Raw genomic sequence first — 24,049 nt, 5'->3', positions numbered from 1 at the left:
AGGAACCTGGCGTTTGGGGGGGGGGGACCGGACGCTTTCTGGGTTTGTCTGAAAAAGCGCAGGCGCGCTCGGGCAATTCAAGGGAGAGACTGTGACGTCAGCCCCTGCCTAGTTCCGCCTGTCTCAAAAGCAGATCACATTTGCAGACGGAAAAACTGTTGGATGTTTCAGGATTTGCTTATGGATATGCGCGTGTTTAGCGCTTAGTGATCCAGTAGCAATTTATACACAGATTTGCACGGGGCGTCTTCTACTGCACCCTTTAAGGCGCCTAATGAATTACAGATGGAGCGAGAGACATCTTTGCAGGGGATGGCGGAAGAGTCGCCATCCCCTGCCAGCCATCGTAAGGGGACACGCGCGCACGAGATGCGCGCGTGTCCCCTTAAGACAGGGCTCCCCCCAGGTCCCCGTAGCCTCACCGATGGTCTCCCCGGGTCCTCGTCGCCTTGCCACCCCCCCCCCCTAACCCTGTCTGTCTCCCTGAAGCGGAGACGGACAGGGTACCCGTCCCGCGCCGACGGGAAACTGGGACGCACTTTAGACGCATTGCTGCCTCCTAGGCCTGTATGTGTTGAGTTTGTATGTTCTCTCCATGTTTGTGCTTTCTCCTAAGGTCAAAAACATATTGGTAGATTCATTGGATTCTAATATTAAAAAATATATACTATTTATTTACTCACATGGGGTTCTATTGAAATGGGATGTTGCCCATAGAAACCAATCCCTGCTTATTTATTTAGCACCTTCTTGAAGATAATAGATAATAGAATCTGATTGGTTGCCCATAGCAACAGCCCATCTTCAATAAAACTCCCATCTTAGAAAATAAATCCCTATGTGGGTGCGTGTGCGTCCGTTTGATTTTGAACATAGGGCTTGATGTATCAAGCAGTGAAAGGAGTGGAGAGGAGTGAAGCGGTTGCTTATAGCAACCAATCAGCATTGAGCAGGTCATGCCACCTAAGCATACTGTATGTCAGTATCCCGACATCGGAATCCCAACTGTCACTCGCCACAGGTTCAATTCTCACTCTGGGCCTTATTCTGGTTGGAGCGTCCGGGCCGTACGCGTACGTCCCGGGGTTTTTCACGATCTGCGCATGTGCAGATACGCTAATGCGCCGGCGCGAACACTCCACAACGCTTACGGCCGGTGTCTCAACGTGCGAAAAAACCTGTACGCGAGTGTACGGGTAATGGGGCGGCATAGGGGCGTGTTGATGGGAGCGGCCGAAATAATGAGGGAAAATGGGCGTAAATATGGGCGTACACGGGGGTGTGCACCAAAAATGAGCGGTGCTACTACCGCACGATCGACTAAGGCACCGTTCATTTCGGACACCAAACAGGCGCCCGCCAACCGCCAGCTCAAACCACCCCTACAGATACCGCTTGCCAGCGTGCGCCTGAGTTGGCTAATTAACGCTGATTACTACTCAAACACATACACCTGAATGTAATAAGCAATGCTGCAGTCTATTAACTCCAAACCATGATTTCACTGCCTGCAAGCCACACATACACAGCACGCAAACACATTGGAAGCTTATGTTTCTATACTTCTCCACATTTAAAGGTTTGTTTAATTTAAGGTAAGAATCTTTTTATACGCTAAGGTAGGTATTTGCTAAACAGTTAGACACATTCACTACGTGCTTTCATAGACTTTACGCAGTAGCACACTCAATCTACACAAGTCGACATGTGTCAACGTGTTCACTCTAATACTAACATAGGTTTTGTATTTAGGATACAATAACATAAACCACATCTAACACCTACAAAGGATGTTTCAGCAATGTTTGAAGCCCATGACCACTATTTTCCACACAATCTTTGTATAGTACCCAAAATAATGACCTGTACCACTATCTCATCTGCTATGATTTGGATTTGACTACACTCTGGATGTAAGATGCCACCAATCACATTATTGCCCTCTCATCTCTCTAACAAAGGATTCCTACATCTGCTTATGACACTGTAAAATCATATATATTTAAAAAGTTATGCATGTTTGTTCACAAGCTAATTGATCATGTTTGGCCCATTCACACATCTTTTTTTAGGGAGGACACATATGCATTCCTACACAAATGTACCTTTTCACCCTTGTTTGTCTGCCTCACCCACTCCATGAGGAAAGCATTGTTCTGGACCTGCTTTTACCTACTACTGTAGGAGCTACCTCACCTGCACACAAACTGCTTTCTCACCTATTAAGTTGCTCTGCACATGTGCTGACACAAACTAATTAGCAGGGAAAAGTTGGATAGGAACATGGGAATGGCCATGGAGAGGGTTACACATGGGAAACCTCGACCACACTTCCACAAATGTTCAAAAATACCCTGGTCAGTAAGTACACATAAATCTAGTATTTGTTTCACACAAGAAATGACACATACCACAATTTAGATTTAATTTGTAAAATAAATTTATTTGCTGTTCAGCATCACAGCTTGACACTTTAATGTGAGAAATCAAATAAACAAATAAAATAGACACACAAATAATAAAACAGCCAGAACAAGAGGTTGCATATCTCCAAACATGTGTTACCCTGCAAATGCAATGGTGAAAGAAATGGGGACACCAGAATACGTACTGCAACAACCAGGGTGAATACTAAGCAAGATACACACCACCAAAAAAAAAAAATCCTGCATTTGTAGAGGTCAAAATACGAACTTTCATGCCCATGGCACGCAAATGGATCGATGGGCAACTCAGGAAGCGGATGTCCAGTGCAATTTAAACCTTTGGCCTCCAACCACAGAGGAAGTGAACCAGGTCTCATTTGGGCCCTTTTTTGCCCCTTTTAGATGGGGCCTTGGGGACAGGGGCCTTTGGCTCAGCTGGCTTTCGGCGTCTTCCCCTAGTCGACACAGGAGGGTCAGCCGAGGTGGAAGGTTGGGGAGCAGCTTGGGGTGGGGCAGCAGGTGGGGGATTGTCCCTTAGGGACCTGGCGGTGGACAGCTGCTCCGCAATAAGTTCATTCTGGCGGCTGAGGTGTTGGCCAATGCTTAGCATGCCAGCCGCCAGAGTTTCATTAATGCGGTTCAAGGCCTCAACCTGCAGCTTGTTTGTGGCCTTCCACTCCGCCAGAAAATCCGCCACCTGCTGCTGACGGATCGCAGCATCCACCCCTTGCTGCTCGATCCTGTCCAGTATCACCAGCATGCTCTGATCCCATGTCTCCTGTGGCTGGGGCTGGGGGCGACGTCTTGGTGGAGGCTGGACCACTTGCTCCACCTGTGGCTCTGCAGAGGAAGATGCTGCCGGTACATCCTGGCTTTCTGCTTCTGCTAGGATAAGAATTGAAAACAATGTCACCATCACATACGCAATAAAAAATATCTTTCTAAATACAATGCATTACTGTGACTTACCATCAAAAGCAGCATCAAAGACCTCCGCCGGGAGCTCACTGTCCATATTGGAGATCCCCCTGATCTCCCCCACATCGATCACGTCACAGGAGTCCAGCTCCAGGGGGGTATACTCCAAATGGTCAGGCATAGGACCTCTCCCGGTGGACATACTGTGGTTGTACCGGTCAGTCATCTTCCTCTTCAGTGCACTTTTGAAGTCAGTCCACCTACAAGTTTAAAAATACAAATATCACCATGAGATATGTGCACCACTGTGCTACGTGTAGGGTTACCACCTAGTCCCTTTAATTCCGGACACATGTTACTTACACAGGTTCTGTGGCAGTTTAAAATTAGGTGAAGTGGAGTCTTGAAGTCAGCCAGCCACAGAACCTGTGTAATTAATATGTGTCCGGAATTAAAGGGACTATGTGGTACCCCTAGCTACGTGACATTTCCTAGTGTGGGTGATCTTATGTTTTTTTGCCATATGTGTCCCACACACACATTCATGTCTCAATTAGGAGGCATTTCAGTGTCTCATCTCATTCATTAGGCCACTAAATGCACATACATACATCACTATGCAGAAATGACATCATCCATGGCCAAATTAGGCACCTCCACCTGGTGTGAAACTACACATTCCACCATAGCTTGACAATGTGGTTATTATGGAGTAATTTAACTATGGAATGGCATACTGGGATGTGTAGTTTCTCACCAGCTACATGTGCACAGTTTGCTCATTCTTGTTTCAGTAGCATCATATGGAACATGTTACAACAACTCTTTCAAAAACACACTTTCTCTTGTCCCATCACATACTTCACATGAGCAGAACTGTGCCCATAACCTCACATCACACCAATGGTGCATGTTTCATATATCAATGTGGGTTATTAGACATGGTTGTGTTCACATGTGACATTGAAGTGTAGCACTATCTACAAACACACCTTTCTATTAGTCTCAAAACATACATGTAACATATGTACACACATATGACATTATCAGGGGGACAAAGACCAGGGCAATTTTTCAGCAGTCTCCAGCAGTAACTGAGGCCCTTATTCTAGTTCACTCTTTCTGCCCAAATATTTCTTTGATGGACAAAACCATGTGCACTGCAGGTGAGGCAGGTGTAAAACCCCACCCAAATCTGATTATCTCTGCACAAGTAACACCTGCCTCACTTGCAGTGCACATGGTTTTGTCCATCAAAGAAATATTTGGGCAGAAAGAGTGAACTAGAATAAGGGCCTCAGTTACTGCTGGAGACTGCTGAAAAATTGCCCTGACAAACACACTAACCTTTTCTTCACCGCGTCCCAAGTTCTGACCACTGGTGACACCTGGTTCACTTCCTCTGTGATCTTGTCCCAAAGGTTTCTCCTTGCACTGGCACCCGGCTTCCTGGTTGCCAATTCAATCCATTCGCGTGCCCTGGGCACTAGAATTCGCATTTCGGCCTCTACAAATGCAGGGTTTCTCTTTCTGGTGGTGGTATCCTGCTCAGTCCTCACCCTAGATGTTGCAGCCTGTTTTCTGGTGGCCCCAGTTCTCTCACCATGCACCTGCTGGGTCACACCTGTTTGGAGAGATGCAACCTCTTGTTCTGGCTGGTTGCTTGGCCCTTGTGGAGCTGGTGGAGGTTCACCAGGGCCTGTTACTGAGGAGCCCGCTTGATCTTGCAGGCTACTCCTCTCTTGGGCCCTCCTTCTCCGCTCCTGTTCCCTCTTGTTCAGTGCATCAAGCAGGGATTGTGCTGTAGCTCTCTGCAGAGCGTCCTCAGCTGCGGAATCGTCTGAGTCAGACATGTTTGCAGCAATTGTGGGCTGCATCTGACTGAATATTTATATGTTAATCTCCCGCCACGAACAAGGGGGCGTATATTTTTTCCCGCAAGGTAGATGCAAATTTACGCCGATATTTCCCGCCGATAATTGCCGCTTAAATTACGCAGGTCTCAATGCACCTGATCAATCACCCGTATATGCATATACACAGGTTGTGGAGCATTGTGGGCTACATCGTGAAATGTGTGCACCTGTCATTCCAATGATGAGTGTTGTCAGCTGGTATCTGTTGGAGTTCGTGTATGCCTTGTGAGTCACATTTCAAAACATCACGTTACAATGCTTTCCTTACATATGTAATGTGTATGAAATTGTCATACAGCAACATGTCGCATTGTGGCCCTTTAAGCAGGGTAGTTATAAGTAGAGGGTTGCGTGTATTATTTTCCGCACACTGTAAATACAGTACTCCTCTCCATGGATATCGGTGTATCGTGCCCCCTTTAAGCAGCGTAGTTATAAGTAGAGGGTTGCGTGTATTATTTTCCGCACACTGTAAATACAGTACTCCTCTCCATGGATATCGGTGTATCGTGCCCCCTTTAAGCAGCGTAGTTATAAGTAGAGGGTTGCGTGTATTATTTTCCGCACACTGTAAATACAGTACCTCTCTCTTCATTGAATGCATGCTGTTGGTTGTGGTGTGTGTATATCGGAACAGTCCGCGTAAGTTTCTATTCGCATCCAGTTTGTTAATGTAAGAAGGATTAATAAAGTTAATACCAAACAAACAATTTTTTACACCAATCAGCAAGCACCAAAAGTGATATATGTACCTGCAATTAATAACTGCACCATTGCCACCATGACTTCAACCAGGGCTAGGGCGTTTTCTACCCAGGAGCTATTGGCCTTGGTTGAGGTCATGGACCGCCGCCTGGGGCCCAGGGGCCCTTATGTGGCAAATAGGGAAAAGCGGCGGGCATACAATGCTGCCCGCCTGCTAATTTTCGCCAGGACCGGCGTGGATAGGAGCCTGGCTCAACTGGAGCGGCGCTGGTCGGACCTGCGCCGGCGGCAGCCAGTGTTGCTCTGCACACTTCGCCGCCATATTGCCCGATGTAAGTTTTTATTTACTAGTATGCCTGCGTTATTTTGCAAATGTTTTCTGTACTTTTTATAAATGTGTCCCTGAGTATGTGGGTGTATATGGGGTGTATATGGGGTGTATAGGGGGTGTATATGGGGTGTATATGGGGTGTATAGGGGGTGTATAGGGGGTGTATATGGGGTGTATAGGGGGGTATATGGGTGTATATGGGTGTATAGGGGGTGTATAGGGGGTGTATATGGGGTGTATATGGGGTGTATAGGGGGTGTATAGGGGGTGTATATGGGGTGTATAGGGGGTGTATATGGGGTGTATAAGGGGGGGTATATGGGTGTATATGGGTGTATAGGGGGTGTATAGGGGGTGTATATGGGGTGTATATGGGGTGTATAGGGGTGTATATGGGGTGTATAGGGGGTGTATAGGGGGTGTATAGGGGGTGTATGAGGGGTGTATATGGGGTGTATAGGGGGTGTATAGGGGGGGTATATGGGGTGTATAGGGGGTGTATAGGGGGTGTATATGGGGTGTATAGGGGGGGTATATGGGGTGTATATGGGGTGTATAGGGGGGGGTATATGGGTGTATATGGGTGTATATGGGTGTATAGGGGGTGTATAGGGGGGGGGTTTAAGTAGTTGATCAGTTTTTGGGTGTAGGATATCAAATAGTTTGCATGATAAATGTCTGAAATTTCACAGCAATGATAATTTTGAAGGTTATGAGCATGACTAATGTGAATTTTTCTTTCCCCCTTTTTTATGAAACCCAATCTTCGATTTCTATGCCATCAACATGAACATTTCAGCACGGGCAAGGGCACGCATTGAAGCCCGGGAGCAGGCAGCCCGGGAGCAGCCGGAAGAGGAGGAGGAGGAAGAGGAGGAGGAGGAAGAGGAAGAGGAAGAGGAGGAGGAGGAAGAGGAGGAGGAGGAAGAGGAGGAGGAGGAGGAGAAGAAAGAGGAGGAGGAAGAGGAGGAGGAGGAAGAAGAGGAGGAGGAAGAAGAGGAGGAGGAAGAAGAGGAGACACTGGGTGCAGTTTGGACCCACACAATTTCCCCATCCCCTTCCCCCTCCACAACCCCCACCCCCTCCACAACCCCCCCCCCTCCACAAACCCCCCCCCCCTCCGCTCAGATCTCCGCAAGAAGTCGGTGGGGAGACGGAGGAAAGACGGACGTACACGGCGCCGTACGCTCAGTTGTACGCCTGTTGTCGGAGTGCAAGGGCTGGCCCGTCCGCGTACGTTGCCGTACGCTCATTTGTACGCCACTCCCCTTCTACGGTATTTCTGCCCGTACGTAAGCGGCTGATTTGTGGGTGGACTTAACCCCAACGGCCGCGTACGGCTAGCGTGCGGTAATAGTGAACGTACGCACGTTTGGCCGCTCCGATCAGAATAAGGCCCTCTGTGAGGTGTCATGGACCCCCACAAGGAAGAATAGCCCCTGTGAGTTGGGATCCCCCCTGTCGGGCAGTCATCTGGAGCCCAAAAAGGTGAACCGCACCAACCGCCAGGGAGTACAGGCCCGTGATGTTCGGCAGGGGTTGGGGTGGTTCCCCTATTTGAATTTTGGATTGTTCTGCAGCCTCCCCCATCTGTAGCCACCACTAGCAAGAACATCCAGGAACGGAGCATTTTGTTCCTCCTGGAACGGGTCATGTTGGAGGGTACGTGTCTGCGCCCAGATCATTAGCCACTGAGAGATGTTGAAGAGGGTTAAGTATCCGTTAGGTTGATAGGAAAACACATCCCGGGGGTCAGTGCTGCCCAGTGGATCCCACTCATTCACCAGGTTCTTTGAAATCGTGTTTACTGGTTTGAATAGCCGCAGAGCTGAATTATGTTTCATCAAAGCACTGGAGGGGTCAGGGCCCCGGGAAAGCCGTTACACACTGTGGAGAAACTTTTGCTGCATTTACCCCCAGCTGCTGCAGTCACCCCATTAATCTCTATTAAATTGGATATATTTACTGTACTCTCCATGCAGAGTTATGTTACAGACTGAATGGTTTCAATTAAGTCTCCTCTGTGTGATTATCAGTAACTGTGGCCAGCACTATAAAATACTCCGTGACAATGTGGTTATTGCTTGTACAATGTGCACAGCCCGTCCTGCTCTTGGACCACATGTAATGTGTATAGTGGGAGGTTATTCTGTTGTTGTTTGTCAACTAATAGTGCTACAAATATATATATATATATATATTATATATATGCAAATGTATATGAGGGCACATCTGTTGGACACCGGAATACGTAGATTTGACATCTTGGCATAGACATAGCGCATACCTCCCAGCCTTTGATGCCTGAAAGGTGCTAAATTTTGAGGGGTGTGGCCTAGTGGGAAGGGGGAATGGCCTGTACTCGTGGTGCTGCCGTGAGGCCACTCCCCCCTTTTCACCCCTGTGGGGGCATGCCCAGCAGCTCCGTGAGCTGCTAGCTATGCCCCCAGCCCCTCTGGCTGCAGGAATATTCATGGGTGACAGGGGGCACACTGCCGGCCCCTTGCGGGACACAAGAATGTCCAAAAAATGGGACGTTCCCGCGAAAAGCGGGACAGGTCGGAGGTACGATTGCAGGTTTCAATTGCAGGAAAAAAGGGTTGCTTCATTCAAACTTCAACAACAGCATCACATCTCGCTCATAGCTCTATGGCGGTGCAATTGCTTTTATGTGAGATCGGGTTGCCAGAAAGTGAGGATTTTGCAGCACTGCCCGTAACTGAATTCTCCCATAGTGCTCTGTAATGTTGCAGTGTATGTTTATGCAATCAATCACTTCAGGCTATCTCAGCAGCAACACTTGTACTGTATCCAGGGCAGCCGAGAGGGGGGGGGGGGGGGGGCGGGTACTAATTACCCGGACCCAGGCTTGCTGGAGGGGACCCGCAGGGGCCCTGGTCCGACCCCTCCGTCCCTCCCAGGTAGCAACAGCAGCACACACCTCTACAGCATGTGCTGTGCTGAAGGCAGGCTCAGCATGAGTGTCTCACTGACAGCGTGACAGGTCATGCTGAGCCTGCTGTCAGCACAGCACATGCTGTAGGTGTGTGCTGCTGCTGAGATTACAGTTTTTAGATTTTTCTGTCACCAGCCTCGAAACATTCTGGGGGCGTGACCTAAGTGCTGGAGGTGCCCACACCTCCCACACTTAGACCACGCCCCCAAAATTTTACCGGGGCCCGGCATTCCTCTCGGCTGCCCTGACCGTATCACTTCAGGCTATCTCAGACTGTATCACTTATGTGAGCTAACAAGACTAAAGGTGCCCACAGACGCATCAATTATCGAATGCGTTTTGTACTTTTTAAGCACAAATTGCATCTTATGTACAATTATTGGATGGTGTTTATGTTCCCTGGAGCCCGATATTGTATGTCTAAAAAAGTACGTGCTGCACGTACTTTTTAGACTACATCTGAAATTGAACATTACAAACATGGGTTCATCACATGCATCCAAGTGCACATCTCATAGCAAGCTGGAAGAAAAATTGTATAGAACCATTGTACAGTCAAAAACGCATAGCACAGTACAATTGTAGCGTCTGTGGGCACCTTAATACGTACAGTATCACTGTATAAAACTCTCCTGCTTAATATTGTTTTGTAAGCAGATTAGAATTCAGATCTGTTTATCCGAATGTTTTGTGCCATTTTTTTGCAAGTCATTTGGATTCATAATGAATCTGCTCCTGGCAAGTTCAATCAAAGGGGGAGGGGGGGGGGGGTATTAAATCCGTGACGATATTTCCTGACAGAAAGATGTCAGATAAGACGAAAGATGGATCTGTTTTGTCAGAAACGGCTGCACATTGTCGAATTCACTGCTGTTTTTCTACATGTATAGTCGGATGAGCTTAAAACAGACAGTGATTCTGACTGTCAGGATGTTTCGACAGTCGGAATCTCAGATTGAATACCCCCCCCCCCAAATGAATTTACACTTTATCAGTCAAGGTTCTCCTAACTTCTCTTCGCCCTTTCCAGTAACGCACATAAGCCCAAATGTTCCTACAACAGAGAATGGTTTACCTGTCAGGATAAAGGGGGGTAGGGGGTACCAGTTTCCTGCCGCCTCCCATACAATACATCAACCATATATTTATTTTACCTACAGTACATGCTCTTTGCCAGGCGTTTCTTGCTCGTTGCCAGGGGTTATATGCTCATTGCTAGGGGTTTCTTACTCGCTGCTAGGGGTTTCTTGCTCATTGCCAGGGGGTTATATGCTCTTTGTCAGAGCAATCCTGGAATCAGGCACTTCCGGGTAGCGCTATATGCACTGCGCCCCCAAGACAGAAGCTAGAGGTCCAGTTAGGGCCGCCGACAGGGGGGTGGCCTGGGTACAGCTGTCACAGGGCCCCGGCCTCTGGAGGGACCCAGGCAGCTGCCCACATCTGTGCCAAACCTCCCCCCTGGGCACCCGCACACCGCCTTCCCCTCCCGGCGCCGGCGGCCCCCCAGCCAGGCATGCACATTGCAGCCTGCAGAGCACCGAGCCTAGGACACAGAGGAGCTCAGCGCTCTGCAGGCTGCACAGTGTGCGTACTGACGTTCCGGAGTCTGGACCTGACCTTACCGACGGTGGAGGGAGACTGAAGGAGCGATGCCGCGTGATGTTAAGTGATGGGGTAGGGGGAGGTGGGGTGCTGGCAGGCACGGGCGGGTGCGCGGGGGTGCGGACGGTAATGTAGGGCGCTGTGCCGCTGGGGGCCCGGACTGTAGGTCAGTCCCGGGCCCCGACAATTCTAGTGGCGGCCCTGGGTCCAGTAAGTCCACCTGCATCTGGCTCCTCCAAGGCAGCAGCCATTTTTAAAAGGCTGTTTTCAGCAGATCCTATGTGACCACTAGACCGTGTGGAATCTGCAGAGAACCTGCACCCGCATCTCTGCCCCCCCCCCACCACCACCACTGCTTGGACAGCGGTGGCATTGTTACGCCAATGGATGGTAAAGCTGTGTAATACCTGATCACAAGGAGTTACTGTATATTTGCCTTCTCTAATAGAACATCGGGTGATATCAGCCCAAATCACAAGTGTATGACAGGTGTCACAGGCACCCCCACCGGCTGAGACACCCCCGTGGCAGGTACCCCCTGAACCGGACACTACAAGCTCCGGAACGACAGATTGATGAATGGCGTCTGCCCGGTCCGGTACAGTTTTTACAAATACCCTTTATTAGCTGGGTTTTAAAATGCGCATGTATGGCCGTAAGCCTGTGCAAGACCATGCTACATGGAACAAAGAGCATATTGATCCGATAAGCCACCTATTGATTGCATCAGCAAAATATATGTGGCTATGGCCAATGAAAATGGAAACTACGCTGTACCAAAATCACCGCCACCGTATTGTGCGTAGCCCACGTACACAACCTCACAGTTACGGCGGCACATCAAAGAGACGTGTTTCACGCTGTTCCTAAACTTTGCTCCGGTCTATTCCTAATACATCATTTATCCATTCATAATTTCCACCCTCCCACGATTCCCTGGGGCATCTGGTTCTTCATCCAATGAAAACATGGATCCCTGTGGAGTATCTCAGATTAGCAGCACGCTCATCTCTCACTTGACCTCACCATTAGTGGAGGGAACCCATGGGAGGTCAGGGGACGTGTGCACCTGGACTAACAAACTTAGTACCCCACACAGGAAGCTGATATCCCTCTACCATCAATACACTGCTGCTATATTGGGCGTTGTGTTACCATACATTAGACGACAGGGTGCTTCTCATTAACCCTTCCTGTATATTTAATCAACAAATCCATTTGTCTTTGATTTTACATTAAAGTACTCTACTCTTGTTTTATTCCCTCTCTTCGGCTTTCCGTCGGAAAATAAATATACAACTGTAAATCCACATAATCTAGAGCAACGCTTTTCACTGTTCCCAAGAAATGTTCTATTTGTGAATAATGTATCTTGATTAAAGGCTGGATTCAGATGAATCCCACGGCTTTTATATCGCTGGGTCCATTTCAAGTTGATAGAAGAAGATTCAGGATTCCGGGACCGTTTTGGTTGCCTGGCATCAAACGTCTTCAAACTTAAAACAACCGCATACAAAATATTTGAAACAAAACACCTTTGATTTTGGGTTTGAAACCTACAAATGTGTCATGTATGTAAAGATCCAGCTCAATCTGTGGCATTAAGGCATTTGCTGTTAGCAAGCTTGCACCATACATTTCCACACCCTGCAACCAACGAATACCTAACTGGTGCCAGTAAGTGGGTTCCCCCTCTCGTCCCTATGTAGTGCCCTCTTCTCTCAGAACGAGGTCACCATATACTAGTGAAATAGAAGATTCTGCTCCAATTCAAGAAAATTTGCTATTACATCATCTTACCAAATCTTGCTGGGAAGTTGGTGCGGAATAGAAGGTGAGGCCTACTTATGGGAGACAGTGGGGAGTGGGGGTGCATAGGGAACCACTGGCCTTCCCGAAAATTAAAACACCCCTGACTTCTGAGTATGAGAAATGATTTAGGAGTCAACAAAATCCAGAAAAGCCAATTGAATACACAAACACCCAAAGCATACTACCCTGTTGGTAAGGATATATATAGTACAGTGCCGCCATAATCTTAAGTTATCTCTGGGGTAGACTAATGTTCTGACTTCTTACTTTGGCAGCAGATCCTAACATAGTCCAAGCTCGGCAGAGAGGCAAGGGTTCCCCAACCAGACACATAATGGGAAAAATTTGTTGGTACTCTTTACCTAGAAGGGCGCCCATCGCGGCCATTGCGATCATCGCATGCACTAAAAAATCGCATGCGATGCGACCGACGCGATGCCCGCGATTTCCCATAGGGAACAATGTTAAATGTCCCAATTGACCCGATTTTCCTGTTCAATGTCTCAATTGACCCGATTTTCCATAGGAAACAATGAGGCCAAATAGGCACCCTGAAGTGTGAAATGGCCCCCACAATTGTTAACGCCACCCCACGATCAACGTCAACCCGAAGCGTGGCGAGCGCAGCGAGCCCGCGAGGGGCGGCGGTACGCGTCCTACGACCTTTTCATACCCCCACTATCCATGTCGGCATGGAGTTGAGAATAGAAAGTGTGGCGAGCGCAGCGAGCCACCGAGCCCGAAGCGTGGCGAGCCCCGCGAGGGGACGCGGACACCTTCACAGGTATACGCGTCCCCTCGCGGGCTTCACAGCTGTCCGCGTCCCCGCGCGGGGCTCGCTGCGCTCGCCACGCTTCGGGCTCGGTGGCTCGCTGCGCTCACCACACTTTCTATTCTCAACTCCACGCCGACGTGGATAGTGGGGGTATGAAAAGGTCGTAGGACGCGTACCGCCGCCCCTCGCCACGCTTCGGGTTGACGTTGATCGTGGGGTGGCGTTAACAATTGTGGGGGCCATTTCACACTTCAGGGTGCCTATTTGGGCTCTGTGGGCCATTTAACATTGTTTCCTATGGAAAATCGGGTCAATTGGGACATTGAACAGGAAAATCGGGTCAATTGGGACATTTAACATTGTTCCCTATGGGAAATCGCGGTCATCGCGTCGGTCGCATCGCATGCGATTTATTGGTCTCATGCGATGCGACCGACGCGATCAAAATCGTGGGCGCCCTTCTAGGTAAAGAGTACCAACAAATTTTTTGCAAAAGCAATCTAGATTTATTTCTTGCAACTCCAAATGACTGGAGTGGGTGATTGCTTTAGGATAATAAGTATGGTTCAATACAAAAAAAAAAAATTCACTTAAATTACAATAACGCAAGTTATTAACCTTTTTTTTTTAGAATTGACTAGTACTAAATTAGCAACATTTGTTACAAATTGAAATTAGTATTATGTCCCAATAACCTAAGGCAGATGATTAAACAGTGGGGGTGGATTCAGGTTCCCTCGTAAAGCACATTTGGTTTGCTAATTGACAAAACTATGCTGCGCTGCAGGTGGGGCAGATGTAACATGTGCAGAGAGAGTTAGATTTGGGGGGAATTATTTTGTTTCTGAGCAGGATAAATACTGGCAGCTTTATGTTTACACTGCAATATAGATAGTTTGAAGTACAAAAAGTCACCTCAAATCCAGTTGCGTCCTGTCCTCTTTTGGGCCCAAAAAGAAGATGGTGGTACACCCATCCAGCTGCTTTCAACTATCCACCACCCTCTCCAGTTTGTGCCTGCCAGCATTGTCTCCGAATTGAAATACAAATTGAGACCACTCTCATCCTTTGGAGTGTGGGATCCTAGGACGGGCATCACCATCTTTGTGGAGGAACGCCACCTCTCTAATATTGCCAAGCCAGGACCCCACATCCTTAACCTCCCCAACTCGATCTGTGGAGCGACCCCGCTAGAGCAAAACAGCGGAGGTAATTCAGTGGTAGATCCATCTCATCCCACTGCCTACTGTTTCCCTTTGAGACCATCTTCTTTTTGGGCCCAAAAGAGGACAGGACGCAACTGGATTTGAGGTGACTTTTTGGAATATAACCCCACACAAAAAACCGCAGCTACATTTTTTTGTACATTTTATTCATTATTCTTTTTTAACAGCTTTTTAGCTGAGTATGTGCACTGATATTATCATTTTCTGAATATTTTATAAACTTTGAATAAATATCAATGTTTTAATTTATGCATAATTGAATATTACTGTTTAGCGCAACCACCCAACCTCGTATTTTTCCTTGTAAGGGTGTGGCGCCCCTTTTTTAGGTTGCAGCTTGGCAAAGCACGCCCTACTGGTGCCTTTTACGGATACCTAGGTATCTATTCTTTTTCTTAGTTTGAAGTACAAACCCCACCCAAATCTAACTCTCCCTGCACATCTGCCCCACCTGCGCTGCCCATGTTTTCGTTCATTAGCAAACCAAATGTGCTTTGCGAGCGAAACTGAATCAGGAACAGTGTTCGGTAGAAAAGCGCCAACATCATCAGCAAAAATATTGAAATTCAACCAAGAACAAATGCATCCAAGAAAAAAGTAGCGTATTACAGACCAGATGAATCATTCAAAGTGCAGGTAAATGAACTGACTTAAAATCACAGACAATATTAAATGAGGTGCATTAAGTAGTGATGGGGTGTCCAGTTATAAGCCATGTTTGCTTCATTCCCCAGGTTTCATGCATTGTACAACTTCGTAGGTCACGCATGAAGGGCACACAACATGTGACATGCGTTACGTACAATGTTTTTCTGTCTGTGCTGATTCTGTACAGTTACATCAAAGAGAAGTGACCACCAGATTTTCTGTGCAGGAAATTGGAGTTCAGGGAACAATACATTTACAATTAGTGCTAAGTATCACCGCACGGCACATCCGAGGAAGACTTCTACATCCCCGTCATTGTCACTGTACGCATGAAGGAAGCAGAACGGAAAATATCTCCAGGACAGATATCTGTGCACATAATTACTACGTTACAGATGATTACTCTGATTTTCAGGCTTTTATTCAGAACACATTTATATAATTATGTAAGATATCTCATTAAATGGGGAGAATTTAAACCATACTTGCCTACTTTTGAAACAAGTTTCAGGGAGATTATAGTTGGTAGTAGAATTGTGCACAGCGCCCCATTGAGGGGGCGTGTCATGCTCCACCCAAAGGGCGTGTCTAGTTCCATATATGGAGAGATTGTGAAAAGAGATTGTGGCACCTAGAAGTGTGGGTGTGTACTGCTATATCTGAGAGGGATCTTGTAAAATGACTTATATCCAAATGTAGATGAGCCCCAAAGCAGTTAGTAAGAGCTACTATACTTGGTAAAGTGCTGGGAAATAGCGAGGATGATTCAATGTAAATGTATCTGTCTCTCATTCCTTTTTTCCCAAAAAAATGTAACAGTGTAATGTGGGATAGGTGACATGAGGGAAATTGCTAGACTAATGAGGGAGAGAGGGAGATTGCTGCTATGTCAGGGAGTCTCATGCAGAATGCAGGAGGGGAGGTAACTATGGTGTAACAGTGTAATGTGGGCTAGGTGACATGAGGGAGATTGATAGACTAATGAGGGAGAGAGGGAGATTGCTGCTATGTCAATGAGGGGGAGATTCTCTAAGAATCTCCGCCCCCCTTCGCCGCCCATCGCATTTATAATTATCGCATATGTTCTAACATATGCGATAATTATAGCAAAGGACAGCTCTTGCGTTAAGAGCTGTCCTTTGCGGTGAGAGTCGCCGGGTCCCAGCAGGTCCTGGCGGCTCCCCCCTCCCTCACACACCCGGAAGAGGATCATTGCAGGGAGGAGGTCACAGGTCCGGGCAGCACAGCTTTGTGCTGCCCGGACACAGGTGAGGGGGCAATGCGGGGCGGCGGGGGGTCGTTGCGGGGCGGCGGCGGGATGCGGTAGAAGCCCATTGGCCCCGTTACCCCGGCGGGGGATACTTAGAGCATCCCAAAATGCGGTAAAAACCCTGATAACTGGGTTTTTACCGCATTTCTTGTTTAGAGAATCTCCCCCTTAGTCTCCTGCAGAATGCAGGAGGGTAGGTAACTATGGTGTAACAGTGTAATGTGGGCTAGGTGACATGAGGGAGATTGCTAGACTAATGAGGGAGATTGCTGCTATGTCAGGGAGTCTCCTGCAGAATGCAGGAGGGGAGGTAACTATGGTGTAACAGTGTAATGTGGGCTAGGTGACATGAGGGAGATTGCTAGACTAATGAGGGAGAGAGGGAGATTGCTGCTATGTCAGATTATCTGCCTGGGTGTCACTCTTGACTCCTCCCTCTCCTTTGCACCCCACATCCAAACGCTGGCCCATTCTTGCCGGTTCCAGTTACGCAACATTGCTCGCATCAGGCCCTTTCTCTCACAGAGTGCAACTAAGCTGATCATCCACTCATTGGTCATCTCACGGCTTGACTACTGTAATGCTCTTCTCACCGGCCTTGCTCAATCCCAACTAGCTCCTCTCCAATCTGTCCTCAATGCTGCAGCCAGGCTTATCTTCCTCTCCCGCCGCTCTAATTCTGCTACTCCCCTTCAACAAAATCTGCACTGGCTTCCATTCCCCTACAGAATCCTCTTCAAACACCTCACACTCACATACAGGGCCATCTCTAATTCCATTGCTCCATGGGCGGGATGTATTAAAATACATCGCCGCCCTTCGCGCCCCCCCCGCCGCGATGCCGCCGCATATGTACTAACATATGCGGCTGGCATCGCGATGCGGTGACGGAGGCCCCCCGCGATACCTGTACTGTGGTCTGCGGGGGGTCTCCGTCACCTCCCAGCCAGCTTCTGCAGTTTTCACGCCGGGGACAGCTAAGCAAGCTGTCCCCGGCGCTTCCTCCTCCCCCTGCAGCCGGAAGGACGTCCGGCTGCGTTGCTAGGGGGAGGAAGGGCTTACCTTCCGGGGTCCAGGAGGACCTGCAAGAAGGTAAGCCCAAGGGAGGGGGGAAAGGGGGGGTCGGCGAGGCGGCGGGGTTGCGGCGACGCGGCGGGCGGCGAAAAGAAGCCCATAGGCTTCTATAGGGTATCGCCACCCAAAGGTGGCGATACCCTGCCCTGCGGTGACGTGGCGAACGGGTTTTAGTACATAGGAAAATGCGGTAAAACGGGGGTATTACCGCATTTTCCCTTTAGTACATCTCGCCCCATATATCTCTAACCTCATCTCCATTCATACACCCTCCCGCCCTCTACGGTCAGCTGACGACTGTCGTCTCTCCTCCACCCTGATCACTGCTTCCCATGCTAGAGTACAGGACTTTGCCCGTGCTGCACCCCTTCAGTGGAACGCACTCCCTCGCTCCATTAGACTCTCCCCGACCTTGCAAAGCTTCAAACGGGCACTGAAAACTCACCTATTCATGAAAGCGTACCCTTCCACTGCATAAACCAGCTGGTTCTCCGACCCCTTGCCTGTTTCCTGTTTACATCCTGCTATCTAACCACCACCCCCTCGCTTGCACCTCTTGTAATCTGTCTGTCTCCCCTTCCTACTAGATTGTAAGCTCCTCCGAGTAGGGCCCTCTTCCCTCCTGTTGTCAAAGCCCACTTCTCTTCACATTTCACTCACAGCTCTCCTTTACTCCAACACTCAGTGACCATCTTCATCTGCATACTCCTCTCCATCATTGGCCTCAAGCCTCTAGTTGTATGTTGATTGAGTCCTCACTACTTATATCCAAGCTGTAATGTGTATTGATCTGTGGCGCTCTTTATTTGTACTGTATTTTTGTTATTTATTCAATGTTATGCCAAGTTTTGTTTCCCTGTATTGTTCCTTTGTACGGCGCTGCGAAACACTTGTGGCGCCTTATAAATAAAATTATAATAATAATAATAATATCTCCTGCAAAATGCAGGAGGGTAGGCAGCTATGATTTAAACTGCTCACAAAGCTTAACTAGTCCAGGCCAATTCTGCAGGAAGCAACGAGACGCTGGCGAATCTTGCCTGCCCTGACCATTGAACCTTGCTCTCTGGCCTGGATATTGCTCTGATTACAGACTCTACATCCTAAGTCTTGTTACCCTGCTCTGTGTGACTCCAATGCTACGTGTTATAGAGATGTGCAGACTCGGATTCCAGAGATCCGAGCCCCCACGGACTTCATCATTCCGAGCCCGGTTCCGAGCAGCGCTCTGAGATTCCCGTCTGACTCTGGTCCGTCCGCGTGGTCAGAACGTCATCTCCCGGTGCCGGATTTCGCGAGGCTTTAAATAGTGGCTGCTGCGCCCGCCATCTTCAGTCCAGTCTAGTAGTGGGTTGGGAGAGGGTGTGTTGGTGCTGCTGCTGGGGCTTAAACTTGAGCTTGACCTTGAACGCAATATTTTTTATTTGCTGGGGCTGTCTCTCAGTGCTGCTGTGTAGTCTAACTGTGTACTTGTAGTACTACTGTCTCCTCTGTGCGGTCTACCTCTGGTGTGCTGTGCTGTAATTATTTTATTCGCTGGTGCTGTCTCCCTCAGTGCTGCTGTGTACTCTGTTCTCCTCTCTGCTTAGGGTGGGCTCTCCCTAGCAAGGAGGACAGTCTAACTGTGTACTACTGTCTCCTCTGTGCTGGGGCCTACCTCTGGTGCTGTGCTGTAATATTATATATTATATTAATAATTAATTATATTATATATAGTCCACTGGTGCTGCCTGCACTGAATCTGCCAGTATTATTTAGTTACTCAGTCCACTGTTGCCACTGCCAGTGCTACTGCCTACCTAGTGTACCTACCTAGTACATACTAGGCTGCTATATCTAATTTAATTTAAAAATAATACTTGTGCTGTGTGGGACTGTAAAAAATAATTCCATGCTGCTGGTGCACTGATGTGTGCCACTGAGTGCCACTGCCAAACAGTACCTAATAATAAAATTAATTATTATAAATTCTGCTGGTGCACAATACTAGTATTGCTGACGTATCTACCTGTCTTGTGCCTAGTACTGCCGTATCTACCTGTCTGGTGCCTAGTACTGCCGTAACTACCGTCTGGTCTGGGGCCCACTGCCTAATACTGCCGTATCTACCGTCTGGTCTGGGGCCCACTGCCTAATACTGCCGTATCTACCGCTGCAGTGTCACTCTTACATGAGCCACGTGTTTGTGCCGCACACTTGTGTGGCTTATCATAGTTATCCAGCTACCTCAGTGCAAACTTTTACCCTAAAAACAATATTGTAAGGTGTGAGCTGTTCAGAATAGACTGGAAATGAGTGGCAATGAATGTTATTGAGGTTAATATAGCGTAGGAGCAAAAAAAAAAAATTCTGCAACTTTAGCAGTTTTTATGCTTTTTTTTACAAAAAAATCAGAACCCAAAACCCCAGAAATCCAAACACAAAACACTTAGGAGGTGTTTTGCCAAAACCCATTAGAACCCAAAACCTCAAGGTAATCAGAACCCAAAACCCGAAAAGTGGCCGGTGCACATCTATAATATAGAGTGATAAAGTGGAGAGAAATAAAGTACTAAAACCGGTTCTACCTGCCATGCCGGAGATAGAACTCTTCTCACCTTAATACATACCGTATGCCATATGTCTCTTGCATAAGGTTACCTGTAGAGCAAACATTTTAATTTGGTATTTTTCAATATGGTTTTCCTGAACCGTTAGTGATCTGCACATTGCGCAATTATTGTTACGACGATTCCAGCAGCTCAGAAAGCTCAAAGCGATTTCTCAGCCCTTCTCTTTATCCTTCACCATCTCAATGGAATGGAAAAACAAAGTCCACGGCTTAAGGTTTCACAATCCCAGCAGCAGGCGGCTGCCTGTGTCTGCTAATGGGTAGAGAGTATGTAGGATCCTTCCCTGGCGCTGGGTGGGGACAGTTGCACCAGGCTGTTTTCGGGTAAATGGTCTTGCACCAAATGGAGCGAATCAGAAGAAGTTTCCAGACAGAGATTTGGCTTTGGTATAATTGTTGACTATAGGATCTTGGAAGGCTGGACATTAATAGGGATTGTTTGTATCCTCTGAGAATGATGTGCTGTGTCCTTGTTTGCTCTGTTAAAGGGCGGAGTGTTCTCTGATATCTATATTAGTGGGCACAAGCCACCAGTGAGGCCACAGTAGCCCCGCATTACCCCTGCCACAGACATTACTGCAATACCGCCTGCAGCACTCGGTGGGGTCAATTTACTAAGATGGGAGACCTACAGATGTAACCAGTGGCGGCTCGTACCTTCTTGGGGGAGGGGGGCTGACTCTGGCTGCAGCGGAGGTACCGCGATTCATGGCACCCCCCCTCCCCCTGTCGCCACCGCTGCTGCCTCTTCTCCCGTGTCCATGGTGCCTGTGCTTTGATGACAGGTGCCAGGACTGGAGCATGCGCAGTACAAACATCTGTACTGCGCATGCGGACATCTTTTATGGGCTGCTTCGGTAACAGCCCATAGACGGAATCTTGTTCCCAGCGTCTGTACAATACAAATGACAGGCACCGGGACCAGCTCATGCGCAGTACCGATATAGGTACTGCGCATGCACAATCAACGATTTTGCACGGCAGCCCGCAGAAAGGCGTCCCAGAGGGAGGGAACACCTCCCAATGGAACTGCCTTTGTGACTGGCAGGTCGGACTTCCAATTGGAAGTCACTGCCAGTCACAGTGAAGCCAGTGCAATCTCACAGACTGCCTTTGGCTTCACTACAGTGGCGGATTTTACCTGGGGGGGGGGGGGCTGCAGCCCTGCAGCCCATAGGTAAAAACCCGCCACTGGATGTAACAGATTAACAATAGTGCAACTGGCCATAGATAGACCATAAATGTTTTTTCCTATCACTGGTCATACAGTACATGTTCCTTGACTGATCGGCCTGTGGGCCAATTTAAAAACATGGGGGCAGGGCTTCAAGGATCTCAAGGGCGGAGCTATGCTCCGTGTCCTGGGCCCTTGGGGAAAAAAAGAAAAAACTATATGTTTATGCTTGACATCAATGGAGGGAAATCATCTGGTTCTCCCACATCAATGGCAAAACTATTCTACATCAACCATAAACCATTGATGTTTTTGAATCATTGATGGTTGATGGCCATCCCTAGGTAAAGGTAGCTTCTGTAGGCCCAAGAGCATGCCATTATCAGGATATCAGCCGGAGTTGGATGCTCTCCAAATACTTGTGTTATAAGTTAACGACCTGGGGATTGTCCGAAATACACCGCTGTGTCCGTGTTCTGTTTATTTGACTCCGGATTTGACCTCTGGCTGCTGCAGGCTCCCTACCAGGACCTGTCTGATTATTTTCTAATTGTAGTTCTTGAACTTGGTTACTGTACCAGTTTTATGTCTGTTTCTGTCTGACATTCCACTCAGTCACGGACTATTACGATAGAAGTCATTTCTTTGCATTTCTGGGTTTATAATAATAATGTGCTGCAAAATTGCATTAATATGGTGTAACACACAATAATCAAGCTGTTACTTGTAATTCTATTATAAATGAATGACTTAAAGTAAAATTATTAATGTTAATATCTGATTTACCTGAAAACAGCGCTACGGCCATTTCCCCGGTGATTTATTTACTGCACATGCGCAGAACACCAGAAAAATGTCTGCAACGCCATTTTCCTGGTGATTTCTGCAGTGCTGCTGCTGACACACAACTTCAAAGGTAAGTATTGCAAAAAATGGGTGACGGGTATGTGGTGTGGCCCCCTGAACCCGAGGGGCCCATATGCACCACACACTGCACCAGTGCACAGTTGCTTGAAACCTTGTTTAAACCATAAGCTGGACCCGGGATATTGTCTGCGTTTCCCTCTGCCGATGCTCGGTGTTGACATCATTACCAAGCTCTGGAGAGTCGGATCTTCATACAGTGTAAACGATGACCTGGGTATTCATTTATACAGTCCCGTTACATGGGTCCAACCCTGTTTGCTACCTGGGTTGGATTGTCGTCTGTCGACCCGGGTTTTTCTCAGATATTACTTGTATCATGGGGCAAGGCTGCTATATCCAGAGATGAAGGGGGTCAGGCCAATTTGTGCATCAACAACTTTGGTCTCAGAGGTGGAACTACCATTGGTGCAGTAGGTGTATTGCACTGGGGCCCCTGAGGTCTAAGGGCCCCACCGCTGCCACTCATTGCTGTGTGGCATATTGTGAACTTGGATTGGAGTGGAGGAGGGGGCCCAAATGACATTTTTGCACCTGTGCCAACCACTCACAAGTTCCACCACTGTTTGGTCTGATCATTAGGTTCACATGGGGGTTTTGAATGGTTAAATCCGTACTCAGGGCTTTTAGTCAACACGTTATGGTCCAGCGAAGGGAGAAGCAGGATAAATAATGCCAACAAAATACATTAGCTAAGCCGAGGATGGGAGCATAGTGGATAATCCTGGGGGGGGGATCACAGTTACAATTTCCTCCAATGAGTTTAATTAGAACAGGTTGAACTGGCCAATCCATGCTCCTCTCCTTCCCCCGCCTGCTTTCCTGGGTGCGGGCACCTAGCGATCCGACTATGCACACACACCCTGAGTATGCACATGGGAATGTAGAAATGACACAACATCGGTCCCCGTGCAAACAAATGGCCGTAGCGAACAGACCAGAATAAGGTTCTTGGTTACTTTGTACATATGTTATGTGTTGCTCTTGGCTAACTGCAATATTAGGGAGTGCAGTATATAGACTTGTCCAGTGATTCCCAAATTGTGTGCCGTTGTACCCTGGAGTACCTCGGAGCATTGGCAGGCATGCCCTCAGCTGGTGGGCCAAGGACAATAACAATTATTTATGGTCAATGTAACAGGCAAACCCAGTGCTGGTGGCTTCCAACCATAACATGTAGACAAACAGATGGTGGACCCTGAAAACTTTTGACCTAGGGGCAAAACTCTGATACTCTGTGGAGCAACTGGAACAGTCTGATAAGTCTGCAGTCTGTGAGCAGGTCAGCATTACCCCTGTGGCGGCCATGCTCCCTGAGCACATGGCATCATGGCGGCATGCCAAGGTGGCGGGCCACCAACACAAAGAACTACAGCGGCTGTTCAAGATGAAGGGTGCATGCCCAAAGCCTGTCTAGGTACCATGCAAGCCTAATGTAGGGCCATGGGGCAGCAGCTGTGCCATCCCAAACCCCCCCCCCCTTCCCCACTGGGGCCCTGCACCCCGGGCGACAGCATTGATCCCATTCTCCTAGCCATGGCCATGAATGCCGTAACACTACTGTCGACAGTGTCTACGTCGACAGTGAATAGGTCAGCCACTATTGGTCAACAGGCAAAAGGTTTACACAAGGTTGACATGTCGTAAGGACGACATGGACAAAATACTGACATATGCAATA

Source organism: Crinia signifera, chromosome 8 (assembly GCF_055691185.1).
Source record: "Crinia signifera chromosome 8, ASM5569118v1, whole genome shotgun sequence".
Taxonomy (NCBI): domain Eukaryota; kingdom Metazoa; phylum Chordata; class Amphibia; order Anura; family Myobatrachidae; genus Crinia; species Crinia signifera.
This window is presented reverse-complemented; position numbering follows the sequence as displayed.